This window comes from Cryptomeria japonica, chromosome 3, assembly GCF_030272615.1.
Source record: "Cryptomeria japonica chromosome 3, Sugi_1.0, whole genome shotgun sequence".
NCBI lineage: Eukaryota > Viridiplantae > Streptophyta > Pinopsida > Cupressales > Cupressaceae > Cryptomeria > Cryptomeria japonica.
The window spans coordinates 302,848-316,095 of record NC_081407.1 but is presented as its reverse complement, the minus strand read 5'-3'; positions in this window follow the sequence as shown (position 1 = coordinate 316,095).

Here is a 13,248-nt window from a genome sequence, read left to right as displayed (position 1 = left end):
TTTAATGGTTTCTCTCAAAGTCTTCAAGCATTTTAATGCTTTATCTTCCTTTTTCTCATTTAAATAAATTAATATTTATTTGAATATTTATCCAAATGCAAATTACACCATTTAATTGAAATAAATGATTTTATTTTAATTGAAAATACCAAAATTCCTCCCACTTGCATTTTCCTACAAAATCCACTTGCATGCTTAAACCCCTTCTAGATTTTTCTAAACCTTTCTTAATTAACCTAATCCATCCCCTAAATATTGTCACATTCCTAAGCAAATTGGAGTCACTTCTCAAAGACTCCAAAGTCTTTGAAAAGCAATTAATGCTTTGTGTGTTCAACAAATTAACCTCTAAAGTCTTCCAAACCACTTATGGCTCTTACATGACCATTAATGGTTAATTCCACTTGCACCCATGGTTAAGGACTTTGACCCCTAACTTAACCCTCATGTAACCCATGTGTCTCTTCAAAGCATTTATTTCTTTGACTAGGGTAACCATCATGTCCCCTCAAGCATTTAATGCTCCTTATCTCTCCTCTCAAGCCTCCTCATGGTGACACTTGTCAACATGGGATTGGGTTGAAAGTCTCACATGGATTGAATATCTTTCAATCCTAACCCTTGTTAAGATTTCTCAATCTTAACCCTTCATTTCCCCATTTCTTCTATAAATAGAACCCTTCTCCTCAAGCAAAGAAGGAAGCATTAGAGTATTGTTGTTATACAGGTATTAGCATAGAGCTTTTTCATAGCATCACTGTCTACACTTGCATAGCATTTTCTTATCATATTCAACCATCTTGAATCTCTATATGGCATCCATGGATAGTGCTAAAAGCTGAGAGCTACACTCATTTGGGACTTGGAGAGGGGAGAAACAAGGGAGAAGCATCAAAAGGCATCATGAAAGCATCTTAGGGAGGCTCTTCTCCTTTCTTTTATTTTGTTAAACTTCTTTCATGCTTTTTGAAATCTCTTTTGATATGTTTGGAATGGTTTTTAGTTCTTTGTTTTGTTTTTATGGTTGAAACTAACTTATTAACATTGAACTTTGTTGTTGCCTTGTCCCCATTTCCATGACATCAGTAAGCAATGTCAAATTCATGGAGACCTCATACATGCGCTAGCACAAGAACTACAACCAATTGCGTCTCCTTGGCCTTTTTGTTAGTGGGGACTCGATCTCATAGGCAAGATTCACCCTCCTTCTTCCAATGGTCATAAATTCATTATCACTACCACAAAGTATTTCACAAAATGGATTGAAGCCATGCCTCTCACACAAGTCACTGGAAAACAGATTGCTACATTTATCCTCAACTATATCATTTGCCGATACGGTATTCCTGTTTCCATTATAACTGATAACGGGCGTCCCTTCAAAAATTAGAATGTTCATGAACTCTATGACCGCTTCCACATTTCCCAGCATTTCTCCACGCCATGTTACCCCCAAGGTAATGGTCAAGCTGAGGTGTCTAATAAGACAATCCTTAAAATCCTTAAGAAGATAGTCGACAACGCTGGCCGTAATTGGCATATCCAACTTAATCCTGCACTTTGGGCCTATCGCACAAGTGTCCGCACACCTACAAGAGCTACACCCTATTCACTTGTCTACGACACTGAAGCTATCTTGCCTATTGAGGTCGAGTTACCCTCTTTACGGGTCTCTTTACAAAACATCATTGGTGATGAAGACTATAGGGTCTCTTGCTTACAAGAACTTGAACTACTGGATGAACGAAGACAAACTGCTTTTAATCATCTCAAGGCTTATCAACAATGAATGAGTCGTAGCTACAATCACAAGGTCAAGCCTCGTATATTTGAAGTAGGTGACTTGGTTCTCAGAGAAAACCCCAAGAATCAGCAAGACAGAGAGAAGAAGGGCAAGTTCGAACCAAACTGGCTTGGTCCTTACATCATTACAGTAGCATATGGATCTGGGGCATATCAGCTCTCAACTACAGAAGGTGAACCTTTGGAGGATCCTATCAACAACATGCACCTTCGCAGGTTCTACACATAGCTCTTCAAAGTATCCTAATTCAAAATACAAAAAAATAAAAAAATTCAAAAATACAAAAAAATTATAAAACAAAAAAAATCGTTACTTGGTGAAAACTTGGCAAATAGGTGCCTTGTGACACAAAAAACATTGAAAAATCGAAAAAAGTAAAGAGAAATAATTTCGTCCAATGGTGAAAACCACTTCGGTGGCACCCTGGGCAAGTACCATGGTGAAAACTGGGTCACCAGTGCCATGCGTAGAGACATTGCTCCTCCCTCCTTCAGGATTCACTTTCATCCTTTCACTTTGCACACACTCACAACCAATTCATCCATAATAAACTTACTCTTTCCCATCATGGCTTGTCATTGATCTACCCAAGATTGGTTAGCCATTCATAATAAACCTCCCTTTCCATCCATAATAAATCAAATCCTATCTGTGGCTAAGGAAAATCCTCCGTCTAGTAATGGGTGTGGAACTGAGAACATCACATGTTTCGAGGAGTACAGTTTCTTTCAGCTTTCTTCAGTCTATCCACGCACAATCCGCAATAAAGCAACATTTGCATCATAGATCTGCATTAAAGTTTCATCTTCTCCGCAATAAAGTATCAGTTTCATGGGTTCAATCAGTTTCAGATGAGACACAGCAGTAACAATGGGCTTCAACAAAATCAAATCTTTCAACAAACTCAGACAACATATGGTTCCGTGCTATCTATCCTTTCTGTGAAAGTAAACATTGTGATCACAATCAAATAAGACTTATACAAGTGACAAGAGACATTAGACGTGAGGACTACAGTGGATGTTGGTGTCGAGTCTTAGTTTTCTTTTGATTTTTATCTTTTGGTGACATGTCTTTTAGCTTTTCCAGGATGTCTTTGACTAGAGATTCTATCTCCAAGATGTCTTTGACTAGAAAGGCGAGGATGGGGTATCGTCACCTATTTGTATTTGTTGTCTATGGATTGTCTCTTAGTAATGCTATGACTTGTCCAAAGATATGAGGACGTTGTGAGTCTAGTGTGAACTGGGGCATTCCTTGTTTGTGACTGTCTTATCTCCATGCAAACAAGTACAATGACTTTCTGGGTCAAACATATGTCTCGATTGTCATAACCTATTTGCCATAATAAAGCTCAATGATGATAATGCACAAGAAGCTATTTCACTTTCATATCTTCTGTCTTCCATCCCCCTTTCTTGATTGACTTCCATCATCCTTCTTGAGTCCGCGTAACCTGCTATCACATGACTGAGTATAATGACACACTAAAAACATTTGCATTTCATGTAGTTGCACCTGCATTACCACATATAAGCATTTCATACATACATATAGATATCACAACTGCATTACATCTTGCACACAACACCTGTTAGCACAATTTACATTTGCATTTTCATATTCATCTGCATTACATACATTCACATTTACATTTTGCATACACATATAAAACATAGAAGAACAAAAATATTACATTGCATTATATACATATTTGCATCCATATCATAAGCATCACATAAGAACATCTCATCACATAGGTACACATGCATATAGCTGCCGCAAAGATGAATCATCTCATATATATAATCAAAAGTGTCATGATACAATGATGTCAAAATCATATGGCTACAATCACCCGAAGGTGTCTACATCATCATACAAAAATGGTACAATACTGATGCATAGGGAGCCCTCTAAGGCTATGATGAACTCCCTCCCTTGGAGCCGCCTGGCCTCGATGGAATCTGAGCCCCCAAAGGACCCACCCTAGGATCGTCCCTCCTGTCCCCTCTATCTAGTGGTGGTGGAGGACCCATAACCCCACCACTAGATGCCTGTCTCCTCCGGCTCCCTCCCGTAGCTGTCGCTGTCCATGATGGTCTATGGAAGCTCCTCACCCGCTGATCCACTGGCACTGCACCATAATAGAGATCCCACCAGTAGGCAATCTCCTCCCCGGCTCGCAAAACATAGGCATATCCGGCCCTTGTGTCCTCTACTGCCTATCTCCTAGCCGTTAGTGTTGTCTCAGCCTCTATGTAGTGCTGAATGGCCTGGTCTCACTCCCACTTAGTATCTCTGAGCTGCCTCCTAAGCCTATCCCTCTCCCTCTCTAGGTCCTGGATCTCATCTACCTGTCCCTGGTAGATCTCCCTCAGCTCAGTTAGCTCATCCTCCTCTACCTCAGCCCCCTGTGGCTCTACCTGTGGCTCCCCCTGCCCCTATGCCTATACTTATACTGGTACCTGTCCCTATCCCTATACCTATCCCTGTCCCTGTACCTACACCTATTTGGGACCTTGTGCTGCTGGCACCTGTAGCGGCAATCCACCGCGACCTCTCACCACCTGAGCCTACCTCTCCTCTCCCCCCTCCCTCCACGGTGCAACCCTCCTCTCTCCAACTACCCCCTCCTCCTCTATCAGCCTCTACCCGCATCAGCTCCATCATCATCATCCCCACCACCATCTCCCTCAAATAACTCTCCTGGATCCGTCAGGCGTGGGAATGGATGCTCGACCTAGTAGGCTGTATACTCAACATCCATGCCAGCATCCTCTATCTCTGGCCACATGTTCCAGGGTAGGGGTACCATCTCTACTAGTTGCGTCACAGCCTGATCATATGATAGCAAGGGTCCAAACTGCGCCTGATCCTTGACTGTCCGCGCATACATGCCTGAGCCCCGTGGCATCCGCTGAATCCTGCCAAACTACCTGCTAACCCTGTCCACAAGCTGTCTCTCTAGTACATAGGGCATCCACCCAATCAGGTACCTACTCCGGAAGGTGTAGGGAAGCTCTACTGCATCATCCTCCCACTCCTCGCATCCCAGGTATGGCCTCCATATGACCACATCAATATCATCTATCACCCACTGCCAGTGCTCTAACCTGCCAATCCGTGGCTGCAAAGTGATCATATCATACAAGTGCATGAAACTGTGTCCGTGACCTCTGCCCCTGAAATGTATAGGTCTCATCATTGGTAGATTCTCATAAGCCCACACCTGCAACAATTTCACCTTGCAGCCCAATCCCACTGATCCATGGTATACAAATTGATGCAGCTCATAGTACAGGTGTGCCAGCACACATGGTCCCTAGGCATATCTGGTGTGTTGTGTCACCAGTGTCTCCAATGCTCCTCCCCAACCCATAGCCAACCCCCATGTCGCTCTATCAGGACACAGGAACCCACTGATCGCTCCTCCTATCACTGCTGGCAGTGCCAATCCTGTAGCAGTCATAGTGTCCCAAGCCACATGTCCTACCCTCATCTCCAATCTTGGGTCCTGGAACACTCGTCTTAGGGCCTCCTTGTCTCCATCTCAATAGTACGAAATCAGCTCCTCGTCGATTGGTATTCGCAAAATCTTGTATACATCCTCTAGGGTGACTGTCATTTCACCCATCGACAAATGAAAAGTACATGTCTCGGAGTGCCACCTCTCCTCCAGTGTAGTCAGCAAACTTAGGCACATACAGAACATGTCTCAATCCCATAGACTCAATCGCTACTCGGTCCTCAAGTGCCAACTCAGGTCGTAATCTCTGTGTTGACGGGATTCTCTCCCGTGACTCTAGCATCGGCAAATACTCCTGCAGTCAAGCAAATCAATCATGTCAGTCATAGTTGCATTCACTGTTTATCACAAAATGCTACTTTTTATCTAAATGCATATGGCATGCTATCCTAGTGACACTCCCTGTTCATCACAAAGTGTTGCTATCTATCCCAGTGACACTCACTGTTCATCACAAAGTGTTGCTTCTATCCTAGTGGTACTCCCTGTTCATCACAAAGTACTACGTGTTTTGCACTCCCTGTTCATCACAAAGTGCTGCTTGCATTCTAGTACTCCCTGTTCATCACAAAGTACTCTATCTTGGTACTCACTGTTCATCACAAAGTGCCTTGATCTATTCTAGTCTTCCCTAGAGGACTTGCTTGAGTGTATCCTCTTAGCAGCTTATCCAACAGCGTATGTTCATCACAGAACTGCCAATTTGACTTAGAAGACGCAAATTCACATTTTTGGATATAAACGCGCTTTCCTGACATAAACGTGCTTAAAGACTACACAGATGTGCCTAAAAAACACAGACATGCCTAAAAGACACAGACGCGCCTATGCTCTGCACAGATGCACCTGGGAGACATAGATGTTCCTTCTTGGTACAGACGCTCCTACACAGCACAAACGCGGCCGCATTCGACGCAAACGCATTTCCAAACACAGACGCGCTTGGCACAAACTTAGATGCGCCTGGCACCAACGCAGATGCGCTTAGACATTTTTTGACATTTTTTTGACCCTAACCTAAAGCGCATTTATTGTCCTATCTACCATGCATTAATGACAACAATAAATGCATCAAAGTACGAGGAGGTTTTGTGGTACTTACCGGCTCTCCTGCCTCTGCTGGCCTCTGGAATCGACGAACACGATTGAATCTATGAATGAAAGCCATCGCTACTGACTGCTGCTGCTCTTTTCTCGCTCTGCACTATGCTCTCGTGGATGTGTGGATGACAATGAGGATGTTCTTTGCCTGTGGCCTATCTTATAGCCTACCCTCACCCTAGCCCTCGTTTCTTGAGTCAATCCTCTTTATCCCGTGACTCTGTCACTGTATCCGATCAGTCCATTCTATCTCGTCTTTCTTATCGAGAGATTGTCTGCAATCTTTTCAGACATTTTCATCCAATCTCTCGAGGGGGCATATATTTCCCATCTTGGGGCAACTTTGTATCAGTTCATCTTATCTTCTTTGAAACAACGCGACAAGCCACATTGTCTCAAAGAGGGGCAAAATGTAGACACCTAAAATTGTCCAGTCTAATTAAATAAATATTTATTTATTTAATTATCTAAGCCTAATTCTTCTATTAATTAAATAAATCTTTATTTATTTAATTAATTCATTTATCCTCTTCTAGCCTTATTTCTCATTTAAATAAATACATTTATTTATTTAAATTATTATTTCCTAATTAAATAAATATCTTATTTATTTAATTATCCCACTTCTTCTATTAATTAAATAAATCTCTATTTATTTAATTAATTCATTAGCCTTTTCTACCCATGACACATGTCATTCATCTCTTAATTCCTACACTACCTCCCCCTTTCATTATTTTATTATTTCTTCTACCTACCCTCTAATCATAGCCGGCCTCCTTTTACACCTCTCAATCTTATCCCTCCATTTCATATAGTGTCTTCTATATAAGGAGATGCTTCCTTCATTATCAAACCCTAACTGCTTGATCAATTGACTACACTACGATCCTACTTGCAACCACATTCCATTCTTTGTTAAGCTCTTGTGCACATAAAATCTAAGATAAAATATATCAAGCAAGATCAATGGAGATAGGAAGAATGGAGATCCAAACCCTATTGGACATGTGATGGTATAATCTTTGTGATTTCATTTGATTTGCATTGTCTTAGGTAATCTTCATATTTTATGGTGGATCTTTGTTGTTGTTAGGCTAGGGTTTTGTGGTTGAATTCATTTAGCCTTTCAATTGTGTTATTATTGTTATCCATTTTCACCATATACACTATGAACCAGGTACTCATCAAGAAATGAAAAGATAAAACCACTTATGAGTATTGGATTGGGAAAACTCCCACTATGAGTTACTTTAAAGTGTTTGGTAGTAAGTGTTATATCAAGAGAGGTGAGAATTTGAGCAAATTTGATGCAAAATGTGATGAAGGAATATTTCTAGGATATTCCACTAAGAGAAAAGCTCTCAAGTGTTACAACAATAGAACTCAGAAAATTGTTGAAAGTATCAATGTCAGTGTTGATGAATCCCCTGAGGAACCTGAGGTAACATGCAGCAAAGAAGTAGAAGATGAACTGGGTATAGCCTTATGGGAACCGGTTAAGAAAGAAACTTGTAAAGATCTTAGTGTTCCTATACTGGTAGAAGTCATAGTAAGAGAAGAAGAAAAGCTAGCAGATCAGGCTAGAGTCATTCCTAGATATCTGAAGCTACACCATGATCTAAAGCAAATCATAGGAGATAAAGATGCAGGGATACTCACAAGAAGAAAAGTGAAGGAGAACTCCTGCATGATTTCTGAATTTGAACCCAAGACTTCCAAAGAAGCTCTTACAGATGAAGACTAGATTAAAGCAATGGAAGAGGAGCTAGATCAAATAGAAAAGAATGTAACATGGTCTTTGGTGCCCAGACCTGAACATAAAAATGTCATAGGTACCAAATGGGTCTTCAGGAACAAGTTGAATGAAGAAGGCACAGTTGTCAGGAACAAGGCTAGGCTTGTATGTAAGGGATATGCTCAGGAGGAGGGAGAAGATTATGGAGAAACCTTTGCTCCTGTGGCTAGACTAGAAGGTGTTCGAATGCTACTTGCATCTGTAGTATTTAAGGGATTTAAGGTCTATCAGATGGATATGAAGTTTGATTTTCTAAATGGAATCCTAGAAGAGGAAGTGTATATAGAGCAACAAGAAGGGTTTACCTTATCAGAAGATAGTGACATGGTGTGTAGATTACACAAAGCCCTGTATGGACTGAAATAAGCACCTAGGGCATGGTATGAAAGACTAGACTCTCATCTTGTGAAGATTGGATTTGTGAAGATAGCAACATCTACTTGAAATCAGAAGGTGATCAGATTCTGATCTGTAAAGTGTTTGTGGATGACATAATATTTGGAGGAGATGATAAAATGAGTCATGCGTTTGCAGATGAAATGAAAAAAGAATTTGAGATGTCTTTGATAGGAGAAATAAAGTTCTTCATTGGTTTACAGATTCAGCAAATGAAAGAGGGTATCTTTATTACCCAGTCCAAGTATGTCAAAGAGGTATTGAAGACTTTTGGCATGGAGGAAAGAAAATCGGTTGGTACACCGATGGTGACTAGCTGTAAACTGACCAAGGAAGATGATTCAGCACTGGTGAATGAAAAGGAGTATCATTCAATGATCGGTAAATTGCACTATGTGGTGCACAACAGACCAGATATTGCTCATGCAGTGGGCATAGTAGCTCATTTTCAGAAATATCCGAGAGAATCCCACTTGGTAGCTGTGAAGAGGATTCTTAGATATCTAAAAGGAACAGTTGATTATGGATTGTGGTATCAATATAATGGTGACTATAATCTTAAAGTATATATCGATGTCGATTGGGTAAGTAATGTGGATGATCAGAAGACCACAACCGGTGGAGCGCTCTTTCTCAGTGGAATATTAGTATCATGGACAAGAAAGAAGCATAGTTGTACTTCTCAATCTACAGCTGAAGCAGAATATGTGGCAGCATTTATGAACTGCACTCAAGCAATTTGGATGAAGCATGTATTGGAAGGTTTCAAGGTACCTGTATCTGAACCGGTGAACATATTTTGTGATAACACAAGTATTGCATGCTAGAACTAAACACGTTGAGCTTAAATATAATTTCTTGAGAGAGAAAGTTCAGAATAAGGAGGTTGTATTACAACATGTTTCCAATAAGGAGCAGCTAGTAGATATATTCACTAAGCCCTTACCGAAGACTACATTTACCTATTTGAGAGGTGAATTAGGGGTTCTGCCCCTTCATGAAGTCAACTAAGGTTGTGTTCTCCGCATCAATCAAGTACTATAGCGTCAAATCTTTCAGGATTGATGTGTTGATGGAAGCTACTCCTTAGGGGAAGCAACATAGTATATTTTGGAAGCTTATGCCTCCACTTTGGCATTGTTGTCAAAGGGGGAGAAGATATATGATAGATGTATGGGGAGTAGATATCTGATAATGCAGATACACTGATCTATGAGGTTTTCAATTGCAATGCTACACTAAGTATTGCCATCAATGCCAAAGGGGGAGATTGTTGGATATCATTGGCATATGATGAATCGGCATGTTGATATGATGATAATGTATGTTGTCATTGATGTCAAATAAGTGTAAGTGAACTGATGTGCAGATTGGAAGAAGTTGGTGAACCGATATGAAGAGGCATGAGGAGATTTAGTGAACCGGTGTCGGGGTTTCACTAAGTGTGATTACCGGTTGGTAGTCTTAGCTCTATGGTTATCAGTTTGGTGATCCAGCTTGTGCGATGAACCGATGATACACTGTGATGAGTTATCTAAGAGATGTGATCGAGGTGCCACGTCAGCTTTGTGCGCGTGAAGGATTGAGGCATAAGAAGATTGACCACATTTGAAGTCTACCTCAGGAATGATCATTCTTCTTAGTGGTATGAGAAGAGAGTGTGATGGGTTACTAATTCCCATGTGCGGTGATGAATGAACAATGCAGGTTGTCTTGTGATCTATTTGAAATTGTAATGCTCTATGCAATTTGTTTGGACGGTTAGGATTGGACCGCATGTGTTGTAAACCTAAGATGCTTAGGGTTTAGGGTTTATGTTACCAACCTATCTATTGTCTATAAGGCCGATGATGTTTGTTATTGAAAATTTGTTGGCAAATGTTGTGTGTATGTATCCGAGTGAAGAGATACTTGATACTTGCCAGACCAGTAAGAGGGAAACTGTAGAGTGTGATTGCAGAGTAGAGGATATGAAAAGGATCTGCCTTAGCATGTAGTGTTGTTATCAGATCGTAGTTTTTCCTATTGTCTTCTAATCATTTCAACATATGGAAAATCCCTTTATTGAGTAGCTTTAACAGGCTTATTGTAAAACCTGTAACCAGGTGACTCAAGATCATTGAGTTCTTTAAATCATCTAGCGAGGCAACCTTTAACAGGGTATATAGCCATCCCTTAACCGGGTGATCTCTAACAGGATCGGTTCCTAGTAGAACCTTTTTGTAAAGTCTTTAACCGGACTAGGCTCCTAACAGGGCGAGCTTCAAAAGAGTTCAAAACAAGCTTGTGGGTATTCATCCCCACAATGGTTTTTCCCATTTGGGTTTCCACGTGAAAAATCTGTGTGTTATGTGTTATGCATTTTTCATGTGATGTTTATGAAGTATTTGGTTGAAATATTATGCATGCAAGGTTAATAGGTTATGGTATTTTTAGTATACCACATGCATATGTTTATGGGTGAAGTTGATGTTGCATAATTGATCATATTTGAAGTATTCAGACCTATCAGTTTATGGTGTTTTGTTTCTTACTGTGTTTAACTGGTATCACCATGGTTAAGTTCAATAATGGTGATAACCAGTTGGTTTTGCTTTAGCTAGATAAGTTGTTAAGAGAGTTTTTACCTATACTGATTCACACCCCCCCCCTCTCAGTACCGATTGGGGTATCTGTTGTTCATAATTATTCATCAATTTGTCATCCTGGGATTGGATTGAAAGTCCTCACATGGATCTTAAGCCCTTCAATCCTGGCCCTTGTTGAGATTACTCAATCTCAACCCTCCATTGCTCTATTTTACCTATAAATAAAGCTCATTTCTTCATAATCCAGATCCTGAAAACTTGTATGCATTTAACCTATAGTCAATTTTAGAGAGAATTTTAGCATAATCACTCATATTGTCATTTTGGACTAAAATTAATCTTAGTTCATTTCATAATATCTCATATTTAGCTTGTTTTTACACTTGCATAGCATGTTCTAAAATATTTTTCAATCTTGAATCTCTATAAGACATCCATAGTGCAAAAAGTTGCTGAGAGCTACAGTCATTTGGAAACTTGGAGAGGAGAGGAACAAGGGAGGAGAAGCTACAAGCATGGTGGAAGGCATTTAGAGATGTCTTGTTGTATTTATTAGATTCATTAAGCTTTTTATCTTGTGTGTAGTGTCTCTCTTGATATACTTTCTTAGGATAGCGTTTAAATTGTGATTTCTAACACTAACAATTGGTTCTTGCTTGTTGCTTGTGTTTGATATTATAACAAAATCCTTTTTGTAGAGCATCAGTTATAACTATATAACCAAATTATTTTATGAGAAATTAATTTAATAGTCAAAAATAGTTTGCTAATATATGTGAATCCATGAGTGACATGAAGATGATAGGAAGTCTATTACAGATGACAGTAATTCTTATATAGGAAAGATGAAGTTTTACACATGCAACAAGAAGTCTTATACAGGCAAGATGAAGTCTAACACAGGCAACAGGAAGTTTGCATTCTTCTCCTTCAATCAATATGTGGTGCAATATATTTTATTAACATAATAGAAGCAAATATTAATAAATACAATCAAATAATTATTATTCACTTATTTTATGTAAAAACTAAATTAAATATTACTTATTTATAATAAATCATACGTTGCGTGAAGTTGTAAAATACTATGATAAGGTATGAAAACGAAACATGAGAATCAATATGAAGCTTTATAAAAATAGGTTAAAATATTGCATAAAGTGGGACATGAATGGTTCTCATCAATATAGTCAAATTTTGATTACTCAAGTTTGTATGTAGAGAAATAATGTCTTTGCTTTCACCCGGTTTGTATTACATATGCAAATACTTGACCAATTTGAAAAATATGTAAATCAGTGATGAAATGGTCCAATCCTTAAGTGCACTGTAGGCCATTAGAAATCCTTACCTAGAAAGCAATATGAAAGGAGCATGTATAATATGCAACATGGGTATGGGTATGGAGCATGCCTTTTCAAATTTCTCCCAATGTTCCATAAAGTTGTATCTTTCCTACAACATGGTGTCTTAGTTCTTTGCAATGTGCCCTTGCATAAAAATAGAAAGGTGAGTTATTACAAGCTCATCAACTTTCTTAACTTGTCCCTTCTCCACTAAGAACATGTATGCATATTAAATTGACACATTTCTAGCTCTACTAGGCATTGAATGTGGGAAAGATAAGGTCTACATAATGTGAAATGAATTCATTGAAGTTTGATGTTAGCATTGGCCGCCATAAGGGATTGCAACATGTTAAAACTAGACCTAAGGGCCAAGAAACCTGAAGTTATCAACTTGGTCAAAGGAGAACAAACTTTTCATTGAGATGGTTTTTCTTCAAACATATGTGGGGGCTATCTTTTTGTTCACATTAAGATTTATTTTTATACTTAGCATAAAGCATGACACAAAGTATATTAATAGAAAAATTAACACCAAACATAATGCAACATCAAATAGATCATCTAGCATCATGAAGAGCATGTCAGGACATCCCTTGAACATCCAACAACATTCCCAAATACTTATTTCTCACTGTCACATCAAAAACATGTTGGTGCAACACAAAAAAATATTGAACATTGGA